General features: G+C 46.8%; 1 long non-coding RNA gene across 1 annotated transcript in view; it reads left to right on the top strand.

The window, feature by feature from the left end:
* Positions 1 to 6,715, top strand: part of LOC126070830 (uncharacterized) — a 47,515-nt gene extending 40,800 nt beyond the window's left edge. Inside the window, exons 6-7 of the long non-coding RNA XR_007516323.1 lie at positions 3,679 to 3,832; positions 6,295 to 6,715. This is a non-coding gene — a long non-coding RNA (uncharacterized LOC126070830). The remainder of the gene's footprint in view (positions 1 to 3,678; positions 3,833 to 6,294) is intronic.
* Positions 6,716 to 22,881: the final 16,166 nt, after the last annotated feature.

A 22,881-nucleotide genomic window follows, 5' to 3' on the forward strand; every position in this document is an offset into this window, starting at 1 on the left:
CCCTACACTGGTATGACCTTATTAACATAAAAGAAAAACCCTATTTCCAAACAGCATCCCATTCACAGGTAGAAGGGCCAGGAATCAACACACATTTTGGGGAAGAGACAATCAGTAACACATTAACAAAATCAAAAGAATGAGCAAAAAAATGAAAAATAAATTGGACTTCATCAAAATTGAAAACGTTTGTGCTTCAAAGAACACTATCCAGGAAGCGAATAGACAACCCACAGATGGGGAGAAAATATTTGTAAATCATATATCTGAGAAGGGACTTTTATCTAGAATGTATAAAGAACTCTTATAACTCATCTGCTTGTAAACACATAACAAAAAGACAACCCAATTTTTAAAATGATCAAAGGACCTAAATAGACATTTCTCCAAGAAAGATACATGAATGACCAATAAGCCTATAAAAAGATGCTTGACTTCGTTAGTCATCAGGGAAATGCAAATTTAAAGCACAATGGGATATCACTTCACACCCGCTAAGATGGTTAGAATAAAAATTCAGTGTTGGCCAGGGTGTGGAGAAATTGGAACCCTCATACACTACTTGGGGGAGTGTAAAATGGTATAGACACTTGGGAAAACAGTGTGGCAGTTCCTCAAGCAGTCTAACATAGAGCTATCGTGTGACCCAGCGATTCCAACGCAGGTATATACCCAAAAGGAAAACATAATGTCTACACAAAAACTTATACATGAATATTTATAGCAGCATTATTTCTAATAGCCAAAAGTTAGAAACACTGCTGATTGGTTTCCTCTGGTGACACGAGCACTTTTTAAAGGAATGGTAGCACAGTACGCATCTAGGCCCTGAGAGAATGGGTTGGGGTGTGGGAGAGTCCAGCAACTAATGAATGGATAAAAAGTGGTATATCCATACAGTGGAATAGTATTCATCCCTAAAAAAGAATGAAGTGCTGATCCATGCTACGTATGACATGAATGAACCTCAAAAACATTTTGCAGACTGAAAGAAGCTAGACACAAGAGACCCTACATGATTCCATTTGTATGAAAAGCCCAGGCTAGGCAAACTCGTAAAGACAAAGTAGATTAGCTGTTGCTAAGGGCTGGGGGTAGGAGAAAGAGAGGACAAGGGGGTGATTGCTAGAGTGTACAAGGCTTCTTTTCAAGGTGATACAAATTGACTGTGGTCATAGTGCCACATGCCTGAGAATCCTAAAAATCATTGAATTATACACTTTAAATGGGTGAATTGTATGATATGTAAATTACATCTCAATAAATGTTGAAAAACTACATATGTAGTCCCCCATGGAGGCTCCAGTCTAGAGGAGGAGATTCACATCGGAGAGATTACCCCACAAATGTACAGTTTCCAACTGTCCCTCGCCCCATAATGGGAAAGTAGAGGGGTCTGTGAAACAGCGACAGAGGATCCCTTTAAATGAGGACGAGAAACGGGTGTCAGAGAAGGCTGGGGAAGTTACTGCTTTTTAAGAAATACCTTTTACAGCTTTATTGAGTTTTTATGTCATGAAATTCACTCATTTAAAATATACAATGATTTTAACTAAATTTACCAAGTTGTGCAGCCATCACCGTGATCCAATTTGAGAACATTCTCGTCACCTCAGTAAGATCCCTTATGTCCACATGCGGCTAATCTCCACCCCCACCCGCAGTTGTGGGCAACTACTCTACTTTGTTTCTCGGCATTTCCTATAAACGGAATCATACAGTATCCAGTCTCTTGTGTCTGGCTTCTTTCACTTATCCTGTTTTTGAGGTCCATGTTGTTGAATGTATCAATACTTCATTTTGTTGCTGAATAGTATTCCATAGTACTGAATATACCACATTTTATTCGTTTATTCACCAACTGATGCACGTTGAGGTTGTTGCCAACTCTTGGCAATTATGAATAATGCTGCTATGAGCATTCACAGGCTAGTCTTTGTGTGAGTGTGTGTTTTCATTTCTCTTGGGTAGATTCCTAGGAGTGGAATTGCTGGGTCATGTGGTTCATTTATGTTTAGTTTTTTTAAGAAACTGCCAAACCATTTTCCAAAGTGTCACCATTTTACATTCTCTGGGGCAGTGACATTTCAACTGAGACCTACCAGATGAGAAGGAGCCCCCTAGGCAGTGAATGGTGGGGCTCCCAGCAGGGCAGAGAGGGGGCAGAGCAACAGCAAGTGTGAAGGCCCTGAGGCCAGAAAAGGGTAAAAGCTTAGTTAGCTAGAGTTGCTGATTCTGTTATAAGAAATTGATAAGATTCTTTACACTGAGCTATCTGCGAGATGATGAAAATGAGTCATCAAAGAGAATGACGCCCCAAGAGTAGGATGGCACGTTCCGTGGGATATATGTGATGGTGTGCATGAGAGATTAGGATGTATGGGACCAGAATGGAGGTTGGCCACTCAGGGAACAGCCGGAGGAGACAACCTGGGTTCAAGTCCTGACTCTGCCTCTGGGATTTGGGGCAAGTTTCTTAACCTTTCAGAGTTTGTCTCCTTTGGGGTAAAATGGGGAGAAACTGCACCCCAGTCACGGGAGGGTCTGAGGATTAGCAATAATGTATGTCAAGAACCTGAGTTGAAGGGGCCGGAAGTAGCAGGTGTGAGGAGGACAGCGCTCCCCCACTCCCAGCAATTCAGCTGGGCTGGGGAGGACAGCCAGACAGTTCATCAGGTTAGAGTAAGGCAAGACCACAGGAAGGGACAAGTTATTTCAATGTGATTTCAGTAACCCGGGAGGATTATAAGAGCCTGAGGGGAAGCTGCCTGGGGGAGGCTGGGGAGGCAGAGGGAGAAGAAAGTACAGCAGTGAGCAATGTTAAAGGGTAGAGAGGCCAGCTTGGTGACTGAGAAGTAAAGGAGCCTAGTATGTCTCTAGGGTCTGGCTTGGGCTTAGGCACAAACAGCTGACCACACTGGAGAAGACTAGGGCAGCGGGTTTGAGTGAGGAGAAAAGAGGGAGGCGGAGAGGTGTTCTGTTTCCAACACACTGGGCTGGAGACGCCTGAGGAGGGAACCCACAGGTCCTGTGGCAGATGGGAGAAGATGAGACTCTTGGAACAGCTGCCTGTTTCTAGGAGGACCCAGGGTGCTGGGCCAGGATGTCCTCAGGACAAGTCCTCTGGGCCCCTTGGCCTGGTGCTGACCTTAGGGAGGGACCACTATCCTTCCTCATCTGTCTTGTTCCTAGCATGGGATAGGCCCTGATTCCCCACTTTCCTGTGGGGCCCAAGCTGTGGCTTTCAACAAGTCCCTGAAAGTGTGGGAATAATTCAACAACGTGATCACACCAAAGGGTCTCTCCTGAGGCCAGTTCCCTGCATTACTCTCAGCCTCACCACTCACCCTCTGCTTGCTTCTACATGGCCACGGGCCTCTAATCTCCCACCCCTCCATACCTTGGTGTCTGGGCCAAAGTGATCCATGGACCCAGAAGGCAAGGGTGCCCCTTACCAGATGTGATGGTTAAGGTTGTATGTCAGCTTGGCTGGGCCACAATTCTCAGTGGTTTGGCAGTCTTATGATGTCTTGATCACTTTCATGATGAGATTTGATATAATGTAATCACCTCCATGATGGGATCTGCTGTGAGTAGCCTTGGGCATGTGGCCTGCGTCGAATATAAGCAGGCATTCTGGCAAGGCCCGTGAACTTTTTCTCTCTCTGGATCCTGCAGCTGGATCCTGTCCATCCGACCTCTGGTTCTTGGGACTTGAGCCAGCAGCTTACTTGCTGTCTTGCCTGCCAATCTTGGGTTCATCAGCCCCCGCAGCTACAGGAATCAGGAGAAGCCTCTATCCTGACCAGGATGTTCCAGCCTCTATAACTGAGTAAGCTGTTTCCTTGATATAAATCTCTCTCTATATATATTTATATGCTTTCCTGGTTTTGCTTCTCTAGAGAATCCAGCCTAAGACACCAGACAATGCAGTCTGCTAACAGCAACAACAACAACACAAATCTGTTGCCATAGAGTTGATTCTGACTCATAGCAACCCTATAGGATAGAGTAGAACTGCCCCACAAAGTTCCCAAGGGTGTAATCTTTGCTGAAGTCAGATGGATCCTGGCTGAAAGCAGAGAATACCAGAAAGACATTTACCTGTGTTTTATTGACTATGCAAAGGCATTCAACTGTGCAGATCGTAACAAATTATGGATGACATTGTGAAGAATAGGAATTCCAGAACACTTAATTGTGCTCTTGAGGAAACTTCACATAGATCAAGAGGTAGTCGTTTGAACAGAACAGGGGGATACAGTGTGGTTTAAAGTCAGGAAAGATGTGCATTAGGGTTGTATCCTTTCGCCATATCTTTTCAATCTGTATGCTGAGCAAATAATCCGAGAAGCTGGACTAAATGAAGAAGAATGTAAGATCAGGATTGGAGGAAGACTCATTAACAACTTACGTTATGCAGATGACACAACCTTGCTTGCTGAAAGTGAAGAAGACTTGAAATACTGATGAAGATCAAAGACCACAGCCTTCAGTATGGATTGCACCTGGACATAAAGAAAACAAAAATCATCACAACTGGACCAATGAGCAACATCATGAAAAACGGAGAAAAGATTGAAGTTGTCAAAGATTTCATTCTCTTGGATCCACAATCAACAACCACGGAAGCAGCAGTCAAGAAATCAAAAGGTGCATTGCATTGGGCAAATCTGCTGCAAAAGACCTCTTTAAATTGGAAAGCGAAGATGTCACCTTGAAGACTAAGGTGTGCCTGACCCAAGCCATGATATTTTCAAGCCTCATATGCATGTGAAAGCTGGACAATGAATAAAGAAGACTGAAATGAATTGACGCCTTTGAGTGATAGCATTGGTGAAGAATATTGAATATACCACGGACTGTCAAAACAACGAACAAATCTGTCTTGGAAGAAGTACAGCCAGACTGCTCCTATGTCTCACATACTTTGGATATGTTATCAGGAGGGATCAGTCCCCGGAAAGGGACGTCATGTTTGGCAAAGTAGAGGGTCAGTGAAAAAGAGGAAGACCCTCAAGGAAAAGGATTGACACAATGGCTGCAACAATTGGCTTAAGCATAACAACAATTGTAAAGGTAGTGCAGGACCGGGCAGTGCTTTGTTCTGTTGTACACAGGGTCACTATGTACGTAGGGTCTTAGTCATCTAGTGCTGCTATAATAGAAATACCACAAGTGGATGGCTTTAACAAAGAGTTTATTTCCTCACAGTAAAGTAGCCCAAAAGTCCAAATTCAGGGAGTCAGCTCCAGGGGAACACTTTCTCTCACTGTTGGCTCTGGAGGAAGGTCCTTGTCCTCAATCTTCCCATGGTCGAGGAGCTTCTCAGGCACAGGGACCCCAGGTCCAAAGGATGCACTCTGCTCCGGGCGCTGCTTTCTTGGTCGTATGAGGTCCCCAACTTTCGTGGTGGTATGAGGTCAGTCCCCTTCTCAGATTATTTGCTCATCATACAGATTGAACAGATATGGTGGAAGGATACAACCCTAATGCACATCTTTCCTGACTTTACCACTTCAGAGATAAAAAGTGGTGCAGGTCACACCCCAGGGAAACTCCCTTTACCTTGGATCAGGGAGGTGACCTGAGTAAGGCTGGTGTTACAATCCCACCCTAATCCTCTCCACATAAAATTACAATCACAAAATGGAGGACAACTACACAGTACTGGGAACCATGGCCTAACCAAGTTGATACACACATTTTGGGGGGAACATAATTCAGTCCATGACACTATGAGTCAAAACCAACTCAATGGCACCTAACAACAGTCTTTACAGAAGCAGACTGCCACATCTTTCTCCGTTGGAGCCACTGAGTGGGTTTGAACCGCCAACCTTTTGGTTAGCAGCTGAGTACTTAACCACTGCACCACTAGGGCTCCTTCAGAGTCTGCTAGTGTCCCCCAAATCCACTCTCCTCTATGAACCCCATATTTGCAGCTGGGCAGGTCCCCATCCAGAATAACTGTTACATTTTCCAACCTTCCTTGCTGGGGAATGCGGTCACGTGACTAAGTCCTGGCTAATGGGGTATAAGTGGAAGTGTCACATGTCATTTCCAAAAAGTATTTTTAAAGGGAGGAGATGTGATCTACGTCCTTCTTCCTTCCTGGCAATTGGAAGGCAGATGTAATGGTTGGAGCTCCAACAGCCACCTTGGATCATGGTGGGGAGGGGTGATCTTGGGAATGGAAGCCACACACAGTGGAACAAGATAGAAGCCTGGCAGTACCCTACATTGTTCAACTCCAAGGGTCACCCTTCACATTGTATTCTATGTGTGTTCCAGAAATGGCACCCCTGAAATTTGCAAAGCAGCAGCTCTGGATCCTGGGCCTGACACCAGAGGGCCTTATCAGTCTCAACTACCTATTCTGGTCATCGTCCTAGTGAGAAACATATTTCCATCATGATCAACCGCTATTTGAGGATTCCCTGTTATCTGCATCTGGATCTAGTCCTAAAAGTCCTAGCCCAAGACCTGGTCCCAAGCCCTCTTTCCTTTGCCAGAACCCATTTGTGCCCAAGATGAGTGACTGTTGATTCTCTGCGGGAGAAACCCCACCCTGCACCCTGACAACCCCACCCTACCCCCTGACAGCGGTCCCACAAGACACCCTGACAGTAGTGTGATAACTGGGAGTCTTCATAGCCTGGGCTATTCTGCCTTAAGACTTACCTGGGCTCACCTTGTGTTTATCCACTGCCAACCACCCCAGAACTTAGTGGCTTCACACAAGAATTCTCTCTCATGGTTTTGTGGGGCTTCTGGGTTCAACTAGGCATTTCTAACTAAGGGTCTCCTGTAAGGTTGCAGTCAGATGGTGACTAGGCTGAAGTCGTCTGAAGGCTCGACTGGGCTGAACGTCCAAGACGGCTCCCTCCGTGGCTGCCAGTTGGTGCTGACTAGGCACTCAGAGGCTCTGTCAGCAGCACCATTTGTGTGTGGCCTCTCCTTGTGGTTTGGGCTTTATGGCATGCAGGCTGGATTCCGAGGAGCGGCCCAAGAGTGAGCAGTCTGCAAGACCCAGGTGAGAGCTGCAAGGCTTCTTCTGATAGCTCAGCCTACAAGGTTACGTGGCACCGCTTCTACCTCATAGTTAGAGCTAGCCCAGGTTGGAGAGTAGGACAGTAGCGGACAACGCAAGCGCAGGAATATCAGGAGGCACGGTTCATTGGGGCTCACCTAGTCACAGAGATTGGAGTGTGGAGCTGGAGGGAGGACCGGACCAGAGACACAAATCTAGGAGTCATCAGTGTTTATTTGCTAATTAAAACCCTAGGAATAGATGAGTTCTGTGCACTTGAGTATGTACATGGTATGTGTGAGTAGGTGTGGTGAGTGCAGGTGTGTGTGTGTGTGTGTATGTGTGCATGTGTGTGGCATGGACTGTGCGTGGTATATGTGTGGGGGGTGTTTTGTGGTATGTGTGCCTCTGTGCATGTGTATGCTATGTGCAGTGATGTGTGTGGTATGTGTGGTGGCATGTGTGTGGCATGTGCAGTGGCATATGTGTGGTATGTGCAGCAGCATGTGTGGTATGTGCAGTGGTGTGTGTGGTATGTGCAGTGGTGTGTGTGGTATGTGCAGTGGTATGTGTGGTATTGCAGTGGCATGTGTAGTATGTGCAGTGGTATGTGTGTGGTATGTGCAGTGGCATGTGTGGTATGTGCAATGGCATGTGTGGTATGTGTAGTGGCGTGTGTGGTATGTGCAGTGGTAGTGTGGTATTGCAGTGGCATGTGTGTGGTATGTGCAGTGGCATGTGTGGTATGTGCAGTGGTGTGTGTGGTATGTGCCGTGGTATTGTGTGGTATTGCAGTGGCGTGTGTGGTATGTGCAGTGGCGTGTGTGGTATGTGCGGTGGTATGTGCAGTGGCATGTGTGGTATGTGCAGTGGCATGTGTGGTATGTGCAGTGGCGTGTGTGGTATGTGCAGTGGTGTGTGTGGTATGTGCAGTGGTATGTGCAGTGGCGTGTGTGGTATGTGCAGTGGCATGTGTGGTATGTGCAGTGGTGTGTGTGGCATGTGCAGTGGTACGTGTGGCATGTGCAGTGGTATGTGTGTTGTATGGGGAGATATATGGGCCTGCACACTGGGAGGCCAGCAGAACATAAGTAGGATTTTCAAGAGAGGGACGTGACTTTGGATTAGAATCTTGAAGGGTTGGATTCCCTTCTCTGCTGCCTCCCACTTTACCTCCCTCAAGGCCTCTGCCACCTTTAGACCCCTCCACCGGCTGCTCCTGGGGTGGCACACCTGGTCCTGCCCAGCCTGTGAGTCCCTCTCCACCCCCCATTCACCGATGGCAGCAGGTCTACATCTTGCTAGTAGCTCCCAGAGGGCAGAAACCCTGCCGCCTTTCTTATTACGCCTTTACCTCTGCCAGGGAGGCCTTCGTGGGGGTGTGGGGGCACTGCCCACCTGCCTGGGATCTTAGGTCTGGTATGCAAAGGTCACTCAGCCAGAAGTCAAGAGTCCCAGGTTCCACTCCTGCTGGGTGACTCCGAGCCAAATAAAAGGACTGAAGATTTTATCCTAGAGTCCCATGACCAGCACTGTACCACCTGCTCCACACGCCATCCAGGTGAGCACAAGTGCTTGCTGGCCCTTTCCTACTTTCACTAGTGAAACCTGGAAGGGCCCTGCAGGGTCTAAAGCACCTGACCTCCAGAGGTCTTTGAAGGCAGCGGGGCTAGGGTCTCTGTGTTCACCTTTGGCCCTCATCTGTCAGGCAGGGCCCAGCAGCTGCAGGGGAGGAAGTAGGGGGGGATTTAATCTTCCCTGGAATATTAATGGTCCCGTCAGGAGTGCCGGTGACGAGCTGAGCAGCAATCTGCCTTTATTAACGAGGCAGGCACCAGCTGGAGCGCAGGGGCCCTGGAGACAGGAGAGTCGCTGCTGCAGAGGCTGCTGGGGAAGAGCCAACAGCCTGGCCGGTGGGCGAGGCTGGCAGGTAGACAGCAAGGGGCACCCATGGCCTCAGAGCCCCCTCCCCATCCTCAGCCGCTCCACCAGCCTTCCCTGCCCCCTAGCCTGATCGCCATACCTCCTTGCCCTTCCTCCAGGAAGGCTCCGGAAGTCTTGCCTCCTAGCCTCTGCACTGCCGGGCTGCCATGGCCTCCATCTAGGCTGTGCCTGTCACGAAAACTTGCTGTTCTCCCCATAATCATCTCACCCAAAGCAAACCCACTGCTCTCGAGTCGATTCTGGCTCACATTGACCCTGGAGGACAGAGTAGAACTGCCCCATAGGGTTTCCAAGGCTGTACCTCTTTAAAGAAGTAGACTGCCACATCTGTCATCCCATGGAGCAGTTGGTGGGTTTGAACTGCCAACCTTTCAGTTAGCAGCCGAGTGCTTAACCACTGTACCACCAGGCCTCCTTTTATCTAATTCAGTGGTTCTCAACCCTGGCTACAGGTCAAAACCACCTGGGAGGGTTTTAAAAAAAATGCTAATGCTGAGGCCCCTCACCCGGAGACTCTGATGTAATTGCTCAAGAAGAGGGCCCTGTTGTGGGTAATAATATTTTGTTAAAGTTTCCCAGGTGCTTCCAGTGTACAGCTAAGGCTGAGAAGACCTGCCAGCCTGTCACCCCTGCCTACCCTAGCACTCCCTATCCTCATCCTACCACCCAGATCCAGCTCCCAAGAACTGCTAACACTTACTGCGCTTTTGCTGTGTGCCACGTGCTTTATAGACAGTAACTCATTAAACCTTCACATCAACCCAATGAGGCAGGTACTATTATGACCCTCGACTTATAGGTGGGGAAGCTGAGGCACAGAGAGGTTATGTAACTTGCCTAAGGTCATACAGCTGCTTAAGAGCAGGCAGTGGGGCTCTTGAGCCTATCTCTTTAACAGCTCTGTGGGCGCCTGTTTTCCTGGCAAAAAGGGCTTAAGCTACAGGTCCCTTGAGAGAAGATATGGGGCACACATAGACAGGTGAGCAGGAAGTGGGTTTTTGTCTGAGAGTGATGAACAGACTCAAGTCAGGAGAGGGAAGGGGCTGGGGTCACAAGAAGAGGGTAAGGAGTACAAAAGAAAGCCCTCAGGGAGCCTTGATCAAAGGCCCTGGCTGTTCACAAACAGCTTTCCCACCCGTCACCTGGAGGCCCTCAGAAGCTCTCAGAGTCCTGTTAGGACGCCCATGTTACCATTGGGGGAACAGAGGCTCCAAGTGGTGAGGTGCAGGCCAACTTCTCAAGCCCGTGGGGGCAGGAGCTGGGCGTAGGCCTATGAGTGCACGAGTGTAGACGTGTTGGATGGGAGCCGGTTCCTTCCTGACCTGGTATGGACGTGTGGGTGGGTATGGAGGTGCACATATGCCCTGAGCCCACCTGGGTGCCCCAAACACACTATTCCCAGGGCCCTGAGGGCATCTGGGAAGCAGAGCATGTCATCTCCATGGGCCTCTCAGAATAAGCCAGTGTGGGGGAGGAGGTATAATATAGCCGGTCCTCACTCCACTTAATTATTTAAGCCACCACTGGGACAGGGTTATGAAGCTGAGATTAACCACTGTCCCTATGGCTGGGAGCAATACATATTTTCCCCCTTTTGCCTTTTTTGTTCGCCAAATTGAATCAATTTATTAAAGTCACTCATGATCAATTTGTTCCGATTCAAGAACGGTGAAGAAGAGAAATGAGACATTGGGGCCCCAGGGCCAAATTTTACCCATCAAAATGAGCCTGTGCAGCTGGGGGGGCCCAGCCAGCCGGGCACGTGCCACCCCCACTCCACTGAGCTGCCCCAGCTCCCATGGTGAAGGCCAGAAGACGGTGGAATGCTCTGCCCAGCAATACCGTACCCCTGAACCCAGTCAGGCTCTGGGCTCTTCTCACTGACCCTGAATATTTCAAATCAAAACCAAATCCTGATCCCACCTCCCTCCCCATGGGTAAGTCTCTTACGCCTCAGTCAACCATGCTTTCCACAGCAGAACCCCACAGGCTAACAGGCATCACAGAAGCCTCATCCTCAACCCTATGCCACTGCGCCTCAAATGCCACAGTTAGAATCATCAGTTGTCAGAGTAATAATAAAAAAAAAATAGCTAGCATTTATTGAGGATTTTTTATATATCAGGAACTGTTGTATGAACCCACTTAATGAAAAAAAAAAATGGTGTAGATACTATTATTTCTCCATTCTGTGCATGGAGACACTGAGGCTGGCGAGGTTAAGTGACTTGTCCAAGTAACACAGGCAGTAAGTGGTTGTGGCAGACACAGTGAATGAGCCAAAAGCCATTGTCAAACCTCCTTTCTCTTTCCATCCTTTTCTATGGCTAGAAAGCTGAATTGCTCACCTTCCTAGACTCGCTTGCTGCTAGGAGTAGCCCTGTAACATAATTTTGACCAATGAGCAAGAGGTGAAATTCCTGAGCGCAAGCATCCCTTTCTAAATAAAAAGACAAAACCAAGCTAGAGAAAAGCCCTTTCCCCTTCCTGATTTCTTTCTTCTCTTGTTGCCCTTCTCCTTTGCCCTTATTCAAACCTGGAACACAGATGTGATGACCAGAAGTGCAGCAGCCACCTTGTGACCATGAGGAGGAAATCAACATACTAAATATTATGAAGTAGGAAAACAGGAGCCCAGGTGCCCAGTGATATCTTTCTCCCAGAATTTTTGGATGAGCCAAATAAACTACGCCCTTACTTAAGCCTCTCTGCTAGCATTTCCTGTTACTCTCTACCTAATGCTCTCCTAGCTCATAAGATTCAAGCACAGGCAATTTGGCTCCAGAACCTAAGATCTTAGCAATCCTGTCCTGCCAGTCCCTGAGTTTGTGGAGGTTGTATTTGGGTCTCTTCATGTCACATCCTTTTTTTGGTGCCCTCTCAGCCCTAACTGAAGGGTTGTTTGTCCAACGTAACTTGGCGGCTGCCTGACCACAACTGACTGGCAGTAGACTGGACACCTGATCCAAGAGCTGAGCCAATCAGATTCGTTCTTAAGAATCTGAACCAAGCCTGGGATTGGTCACATTGTGATGTGCTGCCCAGATCCCCCTGTAGGAATGAAGGACATACTCCCCCAGTTGCCAGAAGTGCTGTGGACATGAGATATCCCTCAGTGATCAGACCACTCAAAGATTGCTTCAGTTGAAGAGAGTTGCCTTGCCCAAGTTTGCATTCAATGACTAATAGAAATGGAGTTTAAAGACCGGGTCTTCTCACTGTCCCAGGTGGAGAGCTTCCCAGGGGATCAACTGAGGACATTTTTTGGGACCATATCACAACTCTTCTCCTTCTGGCCACACTTGCTTCCGTCGCTTTCCTTCCACAGATGTTGATTCAGAGAGCACTCCCTAATAAACATCCTCCATGATTAGCTCCAACTCAGAGTTGGCCTCCCAACTTGTGACACAAAAGCAAGGTGGACCTGAGACATGTGGACAGAGAAGAGGAAAACTGGAGCCTAGTGAGAGGCAGGCATGAAAGACTACATGGCCCCAAGGAAGGAGCAAGATGAAGCAAGTGTCTGTGCTGATTCTGGAACATTGTCCAACTCCTGGGGTCAGCTCCTAGTGAAACCCTCAGATTCCATGAGGCACGCCTGGTTCTTCATAATAACCTCCCTGCTGGTTGAGCTGAGTCCCTAGGTGGTACACACAGTTAGTGCACTTGGCTGCTAGCTGAAAGGCTGGCGGTTAGAGTTCACCTAGAAGTGCCTTGGAGGAAAGGCTTGGTGATCTACTTCTGAAAAATCAGCCACTGCGGAGCTCCACTACGTGGAGCATAGTTCTACTCTGACATTCACAGGGTTGCTGTGAGTTCAAATCAACTTGATGGCAAATGATTTGTTGAGTTAGCATGAGTGGATCTCCATTTCTTCTCACCAGACTGTGGTTGAATAGAACATTCTCCTACCCTGCATTTTATAAATAAGAGCATTCAAACCCAGAAGGGAAGGGCCTTCCCTAAGATCACAAATTAGGGAAAGAACTGGGTCTTTATCCTTTATTCATGTAACATATCGCTATTGAGGACTTACTATGTGGCACGAATCATGTCAGTTTGGGGGTATAACTATAAGCAAGGCAATCATAACCCCTATCATTGAGAGGAAGACAAGTAAACAGACAATTGCAATAAAATGAGATAAGTGCTACGGAATCACTTCGGAGGGGCACTGATCCCCAGCTTAGTAACTCACAGAAACTTCCTAGAGGAGGTGACATCTAAGTCAAGGCCTGCAGGAGAACAGAGCACTCCAGGAAGAGGGAACAGAAGTCTCAGAGTTCTATGGGAACGGTGCGTGTCATCCACATGCTGGTTTTGCCTGCTCAACGTTTTTTCCTTGGGGGGACCACAGCTTCCACAGCCCTGTACGGCTTTGCTCAGGCAGCCAAACACAGTCCCTGTATCCCTCTGTGTAAGTTTAGGTCAATGACCCAATCTAATCCAACCAGAATCTCTCTACATCTTTGATGGAGATTCACAGGGATGAAAGGTGGTAAGAGCTGAGGCATCTTGTGACAGTGCCCAGAATGATCGTCCATCCTACTCAGACCTTCAGAGCTGCCCTGGTTCCTGTTACTCCTGAGCCTGTTGCCTGGCTTTTCTTTCCATTCTGTAACCTGTCCCACTAGCTCTTTAATAAATGCCTTGCTCTTGTAGTCGGAATTGAATCGATGGCACTGGGTTTGGTTTTTGGGTTTTGCTCTTGTTTAACTTTTTCAAAGTCAATTTTTGGTGTTTGCAACCAAAAATCATGATTCAGAAATTAGTACCAGGAGTGGGATGTGTGAGAAACCCTTGGGGACATGTGGACTACTTGGAATTGGCTTTTAGAACTCCATGGGGCAAAAAGCAGCAGGATGCTGGTTCATATTGTTGGTTAGAAAAATGATTGTCAGTGGTACACAGTGATGAAACAGCTAATCATGTTATACCCTGTGGTCACCTGGGACCATGTGCCAACCAAGTGTGAAAGGCTGTAGCAGCTGCCATGGACGAATTTATAAAGGATGAGGAATACAGGGAACACAGGCTGGGGTGGTTGTTTCTAACAATGCTGGATAATTTAAAGCAAAAAAATGACAGGCTCAAATCAAAATGTTCGCCTCAAGACACAGAATAAAACTCAAGACCTTTATATGACCATGCTAAAAGAATCTTTTACAGCCATCAAGTTGAAATTGCTGAAGGGTGAACTTGGAGATTGATTTTGAAGTTACTGAACTACAGTGTCAGTTGAATTCACCACTTCACCGGGTCTCTTCTGTAAAAGTGAGGACACTGATCAGGAAATATTCATATTCTATTTGGTGATATCTGGGAATATTATGAGGACTTGGAGGACCCTATGCCCCTCAATACCTCACTGTACCTCCCTTGAGTTTCTCATGCCTCACCTCTCATTGTTGCTCCAAGAGTATTCAGGATCTGAACTCAACATGGTCCAAGTGATAAAATGCAGAATCAGGATAGGGAAGAGTTATACCCAGAACGAATTGCAGGAATTCACTCATTTATTCTAAGGTATGAAGAATACGTGTGAGAATGGATTTTGAGAACGCTTTGATCAAGGTGGGAGAGATGTAAGTGTGGATACGGGTATAGTGTGGATACCTAGCTAGATTCATAAAACCCATCACCATCCAGTCAATTCTGACTCATAACAACCCCATAGGATAGAGTAGAACTGCCCCATTGGGTTTCCAAGGCTGCGATCTTTATGGAATCAGACTGTCACATCTTTCTCCCAAGAAGCAGCTGGTGGGTTCTAACTGCCGACCTTTTGGTGAGTAGCCAAGTACTTAAGCACTGCACCACCAGGGCTCCATAGATAGAAATGGATAGCAGTGGTGTCACGGGTTGGTGTCACCCAGTGTGGTGACTCATGGTGTCACACCCCCACCTCCGCCTCGGACCTCCTCCTGTACCAGGCCATACAGAATTCTTAGCAACGATTATTGTAAGTTTTAATCATAGAGTAGTATGTGATAAATATAGCTGTAACTTGGTTAAATGTAATAGTCAATGTTGTTAAGTGCCATCAAGTTGGTTCCAACTCATAGCGACCCTATGTACAACAGAAGGAAACAATGCCCAGTCCTGCGCCATCCTCACAATCATTGCTATGTTTGAGTCCATTGTCGCAGCCATTGTGCCAATCCATCTCATTGAGGGTCTTTGTCTTTTACCAAGCATGATGTCCTTCTCTAGGGACCGGTTCCTCCTGATAACACGTCCAAAGTACATGAGATGAAGTCTTGCCATCCTTGCGTCTTAGGAGCCTTCTGGCTGTACTTCTTCCAAGACAGACTTGTTCATTCTTCCAGCAGTCCGTGTTATATTCAATATTGTTTGCCAACGCTGTAATTCAAAGGCATCAATTCTTCTTCAGCCTTTCTTATCGTTAAGCTTCCTCATGCACGTGAGGCATTTGAAATATCATGGCTTGAGTCAGGCGCACCTTAGTCCTCAAAGTGACATATTTGCTTTTTAACACTTTAAAGAGGTGTTTTGCAGCAGGCTGCCCAAAGTAATGTGTTTAATTTCTTGACTGCTGCTTCCATGGGCGTTGATTATGGATCCAAGTAAAATAAATCCTTGACAACTTCAATCTTTTCTCCATTTATCATGATGCTGCTTATTGGTCCAGTTGTGAGGATTTTTTTTTTTCTTTATGTTGAGATGTAATCCATACTGAAGGCTATAGTCTTTGATCTTCATTAATAAGTGATTCACTTTCAGCAAGCAAGCTTGTGTCATCTGCATAATGCGGGTTGTTAATGAGTCTTCTTCTAATCCTGATGCCACGTTCTTCTTCACATAGTCCAGCTTCTCAGATTATTTTCTCAGCCCTCACGTTAGGTATATATGGTGAAAGGATACAACCCTGATGCACATCTTTCCTGCTTTTCAACCATGGCTAGCTCAGTTAGTAGAGCATGACACTCAGTATTTCTTAGATTATATGAATACTAGCAACAAAACTGTTTTGTAAAATCTTTCTACATTGGATCACAACATTATTAGTAAATTGAGCGGAAGCCTTTGGATTTTTCTCCTTTTCCTTTAGCTACTATTTCATTCTCAAAAAAAGTTATTGATATAAGTTCATCAATACCAATTACCACAATATTGTAGCTAAAACACCAGAATATTTGACAAAATCAGCAGCTGTAAAAATACCAGCAGCAACTAAAACGATAGCCTGTGCTTGTAGACCATGCAGACAAAAACAGGTGATTCAAAGTATCATTATAATTGAATAATAAAGGCAGCTCTGACCAGAGTGCATTAAAAAAAACAAACCAGTTGCCTTCGAGTCAATTCCGACTCATAGTGACACTATAAGACAGAGTAGAACTGCCCCATAGGGTTTCCAAGGAGGGCTAGAGGATTCGAACTGCCAACCTTTTGGTTAGTAGCCAAGCTCTTAATCACTGCACCACCAGGGCTCCTGAGTGCACTAGAAGGTTCAAAAAATAAATTAGCAGAGTTTTAGCCTTATAGGTATACTGATATATGTAAGCTGGATTTACAAAAAAATTCGTTACAACTAACTACAGGGATATTTTTATAAAAAATCATAAATTTCTGCTGAAATGCTGCACAGAAATTTTGTAGGCAGTCATTTAGATGTCACTCACTCTGACAGTGTCACCTGGTATGGTCTGCACCCTCCCACCACCACCCCCCCCCCCCCCAGTGACAGCTGATGGATAGTAGAAATTCTTCATTCATTATGCTATTTCAGGCAGCTGGCAGAAGTTCTGACATTTTGCAGAAGTCACTAACATGAAACTGGACCAAAATGATGATCCACACTAATTGGAAAAAAAGTAAAGACCAGAAAATCTCTGGCATAATTAGAGGAACGGAGTCAAAGATAACTGAGACGGGAATGCTGAATAGGATCCATCATTCCACATCAGCTCTTAACTTCCCTTGAGGATGGCATCAGTGAGATAAGAACCATAATCTTTTCTTTTTTTACCAAAAAATTAATAACATATTTCAGATATACGAAAAGTATAAAGAGTAATGTAACCATCATCCATGAACCTATTATCCAACTTGAGAAATGGAATGTGTTTGTTGAAGTCCTCCAAGAAACAGACACCAAGATAGGGCTAGAAAACACCTGTGAAGGAACATGAGGAGAGGGTGGGAGAGTGGGGAGAGCCGTCAGATCGCGATGTGGGTCTGACCCCTGTGAGGGACCAAGGGAAGGGAGTAGGGCTGGATAGGAAGAGTCTCAGCCTGCAGTGCACTTCTAGGAAATTTTCAGCAAGGCCAATGGGAAGCCCTTGAACCAAAAGCGACTGGGAGGAGTCCTGAGTCCCACATGAATGGGCCTACCTTGGTGTCCCTGCCATGCTCAGTCCTTGGCTCAGAGCAGCCTGAGGAAGCACAGCCTTGGCACAAACACGTGGTGGAGTCAGAGCGCAGAGTTGGGACCGTCAGTCAACCGTGTGCATTGCAGTTGGCCAGGTGAGAGGCGTATTTTCACGGCCACCACATGAAACATTGCCAATTCCCTGTAAAACCCCTTATTAACTCCTCCCAAACCTTTAAAATAAGCTTTGCTGGCTAGTCTCTATGGTCCAGGAACCCTAGTCAAAGGGCTGCTGCCGAAATGGAATTTCTAATCTTAGAAATCTTAGTGGGTGGGAGAAGCTTTGGTGGCCCAGCTCAGGTGAAGTGACCATGCGGGAAAAATGGGCATGGTCATTTCCTAATAGGCAGAGGGTGGGTGAGGAAGGAGGCCAAAAGATTCATCTGCAAGGCAGAGATCTCTGAGTATGGATAGTTGATCAGGGAGTCCCATGAGATGAAATGAGTGAGCAGCCCACTAAGGTCTTACATGATTTTCATAACCAAAACCCTCTAGGTTAGTTGAACAAAGAGCTCACTTAGGTACACTGGGATTGACTCCTGACCCTTCACCCCATTCCCAGGCCAGGGTTGGTTCACAGACCCAGAGCCTCTCAAACTTAGGGACAGCTAGTGCTTTGAGCAGGGATCTGTTATCACACCACACACATAGGCAAACAGTGAATCTTCCATCCAGCGTCCCCCAGAGGAACCTGCTGCTCTTTACCTGGTCACTTAGCACGGGAGAAATGGAGTAGACAATTTGATGATGATCTGAGCCATCTCTAACTCCTGGGGACAGGGATGCGACTGTGGTCTGTAGGTCAGGGTGGCACTTCAGGAGCCCAGGGATAACTGCGTTATCCCCTAAACTCATCTTGAAATGGAAAAAAAAATGCTGTTGAGTTGATCCCAACTCATGGTGACCCCATGTGTTACAAAGTAGAACTGCTCCATAAGGTTTTCTTGGCTATAATCTTTATGGAAGCAGATTGCCAGGCTTTCTTCCCTGGTGCCACTGGGTGCATTCAAACCACCAACCTTTCGGCTAGTAGTCAAACTCAAACTGTTTGCACCACCCAGAGAACTGGACCCTCATTTTAGATGGAATTGTGTCCCCCCAAAATTGTGTGTTAACTTGACTAGGCCATGAGTCCCAGAATTGTGTGATGGACCATCATTTTGTCATCTGATGTGCTTTTCCTATATGTTGCAAATCCTACCTCAACGATGTGAATGAGGCAGAACTCGATTTACAAGATTAGGTTGTGTCTTAAGTCAATCCCTTTTGAGGTATAAAAGAGAGAAGCGAGTAGAGAGACATGGGGATCTCATATCACCAAGGAACAAGAGCCAGGAGAATAGTGTGAGTTTTGGACCTGGGGTCGCTGTGCTGAGAAGCTCCTCAACTGGGGAAGATTGATGACAAGCACCTTCCTCCAGAGCTGACAGAGAGAGAAACCTGGCACCCTGAATTCGGACTTCTAACCTCCTAGACTGTGAGAGAATAAATTTCTCTTTGTTAAAGCCATCCACCTGTGGTATTTCTGTTACAGCAGCACTAGATAACTAAGACAACATTCCTCCAGTGGTTACTTCTTAAGTTCCTGAGAGGAGTAGCGTTCCTTGTCAGGTGATAGACAACTCACATTGGCTTCCTGGCCAGAAGACTAAGGCCTGTTGAGATGGGAAGGGCCAAGAGGAAGCCATCTGAGGTCCCACTACTCAAATACAGCAAACCAAAAGCAATCCTGCAACCCCAGGGAAAGTGCAAAGATGAGAGTCACCATCAAACATCAGGAAGATACAGATGTAAGGATTCTGGTCATATCCCTATTTTATCCCACTGGTTGGCCAGGGTAAACAATAGCTAGATCCTAGCTAATCACAATGGTGTATTGTAAACTTAATCAGGTGGTGACTCCATTTGCAGCCACTTTTCTAAATGTGGTCTCCTTGGCAGAGCAAATTAATTCAGCTCTGGCATTTGGTATTCAGTTGCTGACCTGGAAAATAGAATGTACTCTCTTTCTGATAAACAGAAAACACCAGAAACAGTTTGCTTGCACCTGACAAGGACAGTAGTAAATTCTACTATCATGCCTCAGGGGATGCAGGTTTTGTAGCTCCTCCCTCAGCCTTGTCACCATGTCACAGGGCACCACCTGGAGAATGGGCTTAAAACCCAGAAACCAGCTTGGAAGGTGTAAAAATGGCATGTGGACATCAAACCTTGTCTAAGTTCATGAGGGGAAGAGAGAATCAAGATCAGCATCAGCCCAAGGCTGATCCCCAGGAGGTGGAGGTCAGACATACCTCCTCTCTCCGACCTGTTTACCAATTGACACCAGCTTTCCCTCCCATGGCACTCTCTACTTCTCTGCTGGATCTGACAGTTTATTGCAACGGCCACACAGAACTCACAAACCATATTCACAGTTACGGGGTTTATTAGAGAAGTAACAGGTAACAATTTGGATCAGGAATGATTCAGGGATAGAGTTCTTTGGTCAGGACAGCTTCTTGGCTGTGCCCATAGGCAGGCCTCTCCCTGAGCCTCTCTGTCCCTCGGCCTGGCCTCTGCCCTGCTCAGGAAAGTGTTACAAAGATCTTTAGCTCCACCAATAAGTACCTGGATGCACTCCATTCCACCACTAAGCCTGGGCACCAAGGCACTCAGCTCTCTCGCTTGCTCAGTGGGTTGGTGAGCCCACCATGACATCTTGCGCCAGCCTCCTGGTTCTGCTGCTGTTGTTCCTCTGCTGTGCTTGCCAGAGTTTACTGCTACATCTTGCTACCTCCACCTTTTCTGGTGTTACATCTCTCTCTGTCTCCTGAGTCTAGGAGATTCTCAGCTCAGGGACCCCTGGGTCAGAAGGACTCACTCTGCTCATGGCTCTTCTTCTTGATGGTAGTGAAGTCCCCTCTTCCTACCTGTGGAGTGGCTCATTTTAAGCCTAGTGGGATGGCAAAACTGACCAACCCCCTCATTAGGGTTCCATACACCTTATTTGCATGGTCCTATCCCTGAAGGAGTTCAATGCACTTTATTTACATTGTTAGCAAGCTGTCCAATCTCCTTGGAGGGCCACAAGCATCTAATTTGCATAGTTTCACCAAATCATTTTGTGGGAGTCACAGGACCATGAATGGCTAGAAGGGCCATATTAAGTAATTCACCGCACCACAGAAAGAAGTCACAGGTCACAGGTGCCCTAGATGTCTTGGTTATATGCACATGTGACAGAGAGTGGGACAAAATTCAGGGCCTGACACCTCAGTGAGGGTCCCATCAGTCCAGTTGTCGGAGACATGTTGAAATATTCTCTTCAAAGTGAAGGAGAGTTTGCTGCAACTTGAACACCTTACCTCTGAAAAAGGAGACACAATGCTTGGTGGACTTTTTGGATGTCAGAAGCAGCCTTAAGATCAACTCTTCTGGCACCTTTTCTAATTTACCTGGAAGCTTCCAGCGTTGAGTGTGGGGCGCAGAGTAAGAGAAGGCTCTGCAGTTGCCTGGGCTATGGTACATACCCCTGAGCCCTTATCCAACGTGCTCAAAATGCCCACAACAGAGCACAGTGCTGTGTGGTGCCAGTGGGGTCTCCAGAGCTTTTGCATAAGTAAGTCTTCCCCTTTGAGGAAACAGGTTCTCTCCATGGGTTCTAACGAGACCAAATCCCTGAGCAGTTGGCAACCTGAGATGTCCCTCATGAATCAGTGGAACACACCTAGCAGTGTTCCATCTTCAGTAACTCTCTGTGTGTATCATCTTGTGTCAGGACCTCGTCTTTCTGTCCCACATGGGAATGACCCTTGATACTCTCTGCAGCAGAGACCAGCAGCATCAGGAAGGAATATTTTAGAAAACACACTTCCAACTGGCTTAAAGAGCAAAGGGTAATTATTGGCCCACATAATTTTTTAAAAATGCAAAGTTTATCAGCTTCAGGTGAGGCTGGATCCAGTAGCCCAGTGATGTCACTAGAGACCCAGTTCCTATCTCTCCTGTCTGCTTGCCATGGTGTCAAGTTATCCTAACATTACCCTCCCCCTTGCCCCCCAACAAGATGGCTGTCAGCATTCCTGGTGCCTCATGCTTTCTCCCTCTTGTCTGGTGGCAGTAAGTAACTTTGCTGATAAAAAAAATGATAATTCTTAGAAAAGCAAAGGAGCTCCTGTCCCAGAAGCTCCCAGCACCAATTTCCTTATGTCTCATTGGTCTGTATTAAGTCATGTGCCCATCTGTGAGCCAATTCTTGTGGCTGGGAGGCTTCTCTGATTGGCTGCAGCTATTCAGGCCCCGCCCCTGGGAGCTTATCCTATTCAAACAGCATGACCAAGAGTGGGGGAGGGGCAGTCCTCCAAAGGAAACCAAAACCTGTCTATTTCCGTAGATTCCAACTCACAGCGACCCTATAAGACAAAGTAGAACTGCCCCATAGGGTTTCCAAGGCTGTAGACTTTACGGAAACAGACCGCCACATCTCTCTCCCATGGAGCAGCTGGTGGGTTCAAACTGCCGATCTTTTGGTTAGCAGCAGAGCACTTAACCATGGCACCACCAGGCCTCCTTCCTTCAAAGGAAATGGGAGCTTTATTGCTATAAGGAAGAGTCCCTTGGTGGTGCAAAAGGTTAACCTGCACAGCTGCTAACCAAAAGGTTGGTGGTTCAAGCCCACCAGTCGCCTCAGGAGAAAGTCCTGATGATCTACTTCCCAAAAAATCAGCCACTGAAAACCCTATGGAACACCATTCTACTCTGACACACACGAGGTCACCATGAGTTGGAATCCACTCAACGGCAACTGCCATAAAGTGGGAGGGAATGGACCCCAGGCCCAGCAAACAGCAGGCGTCACACAGACCGGAGGAGAGGTCAAGGGAAGTTAGGCCCCCTCATCAGGCTGTTGGTGAAGGAGCCCTGGTAGCACAAGGGTTAAAGCGGTTGACTAGCAACCAAGAGGTCACCAGTTTGAAACCACCAGCTGCTCTGCAGGAGAAAGATGTGGCAGTCTGCCTCTGAGGAGATTTACAGCCTTGGAAACCCTGTGGGGTTGCTATGAGTTGGAATCAACTGGACAGCAGTGGGTTTTGGGTTTATCAGGCTGCTGGAGCCCTGGTGGCGCAGTGGTTAAGTATTCAGCTGCTAACCAAAAGGCTGGCAGTTCGAATCCACCAGCCGCTCCTTGGAAATCTTATGTGGCAGTTCTACTCTGTCCTATAGGGTCACTGTGAGTTGGAATCGACAGGGTTTGATTTGTTTGTTTTTGGTTTAAAAGCGTGTTAGGTGGTAGCTTTTTGCCATATTGGCTCTTGAGACGTAATACCGCTTCTCAAATGACAATTTCCCCCCCCTTTTTTGTTACAAAAAACGTATTTACCCCAAAACCCATCAATTAAATGTGCCCTAAATAGTGATATTTCTACATTCCGGTCTCAGATAAAGACACACTCACATTTACTCAGCACCACATCCCTAGGTGAGGAGTCCCTGGGTTGTGCAAACAGTTAAGCGCTCAACTACTAAC

This window comes from Elephas maximus, chromosome 1 (genome assembly GCF_024166365.1).
Source record: "Elephas maximus indicus isolate mEleMax1 chromosome 1, mEleMax1 primary haplotype, whole genome shotgun sequence".
Taxonomy (NCBI): domain Eukaryota; kingdom Metazoa; phylum Chordata; class Mammalia; order Proboscidea; family Elephantidae; genus Elephas; species Elephas maximus.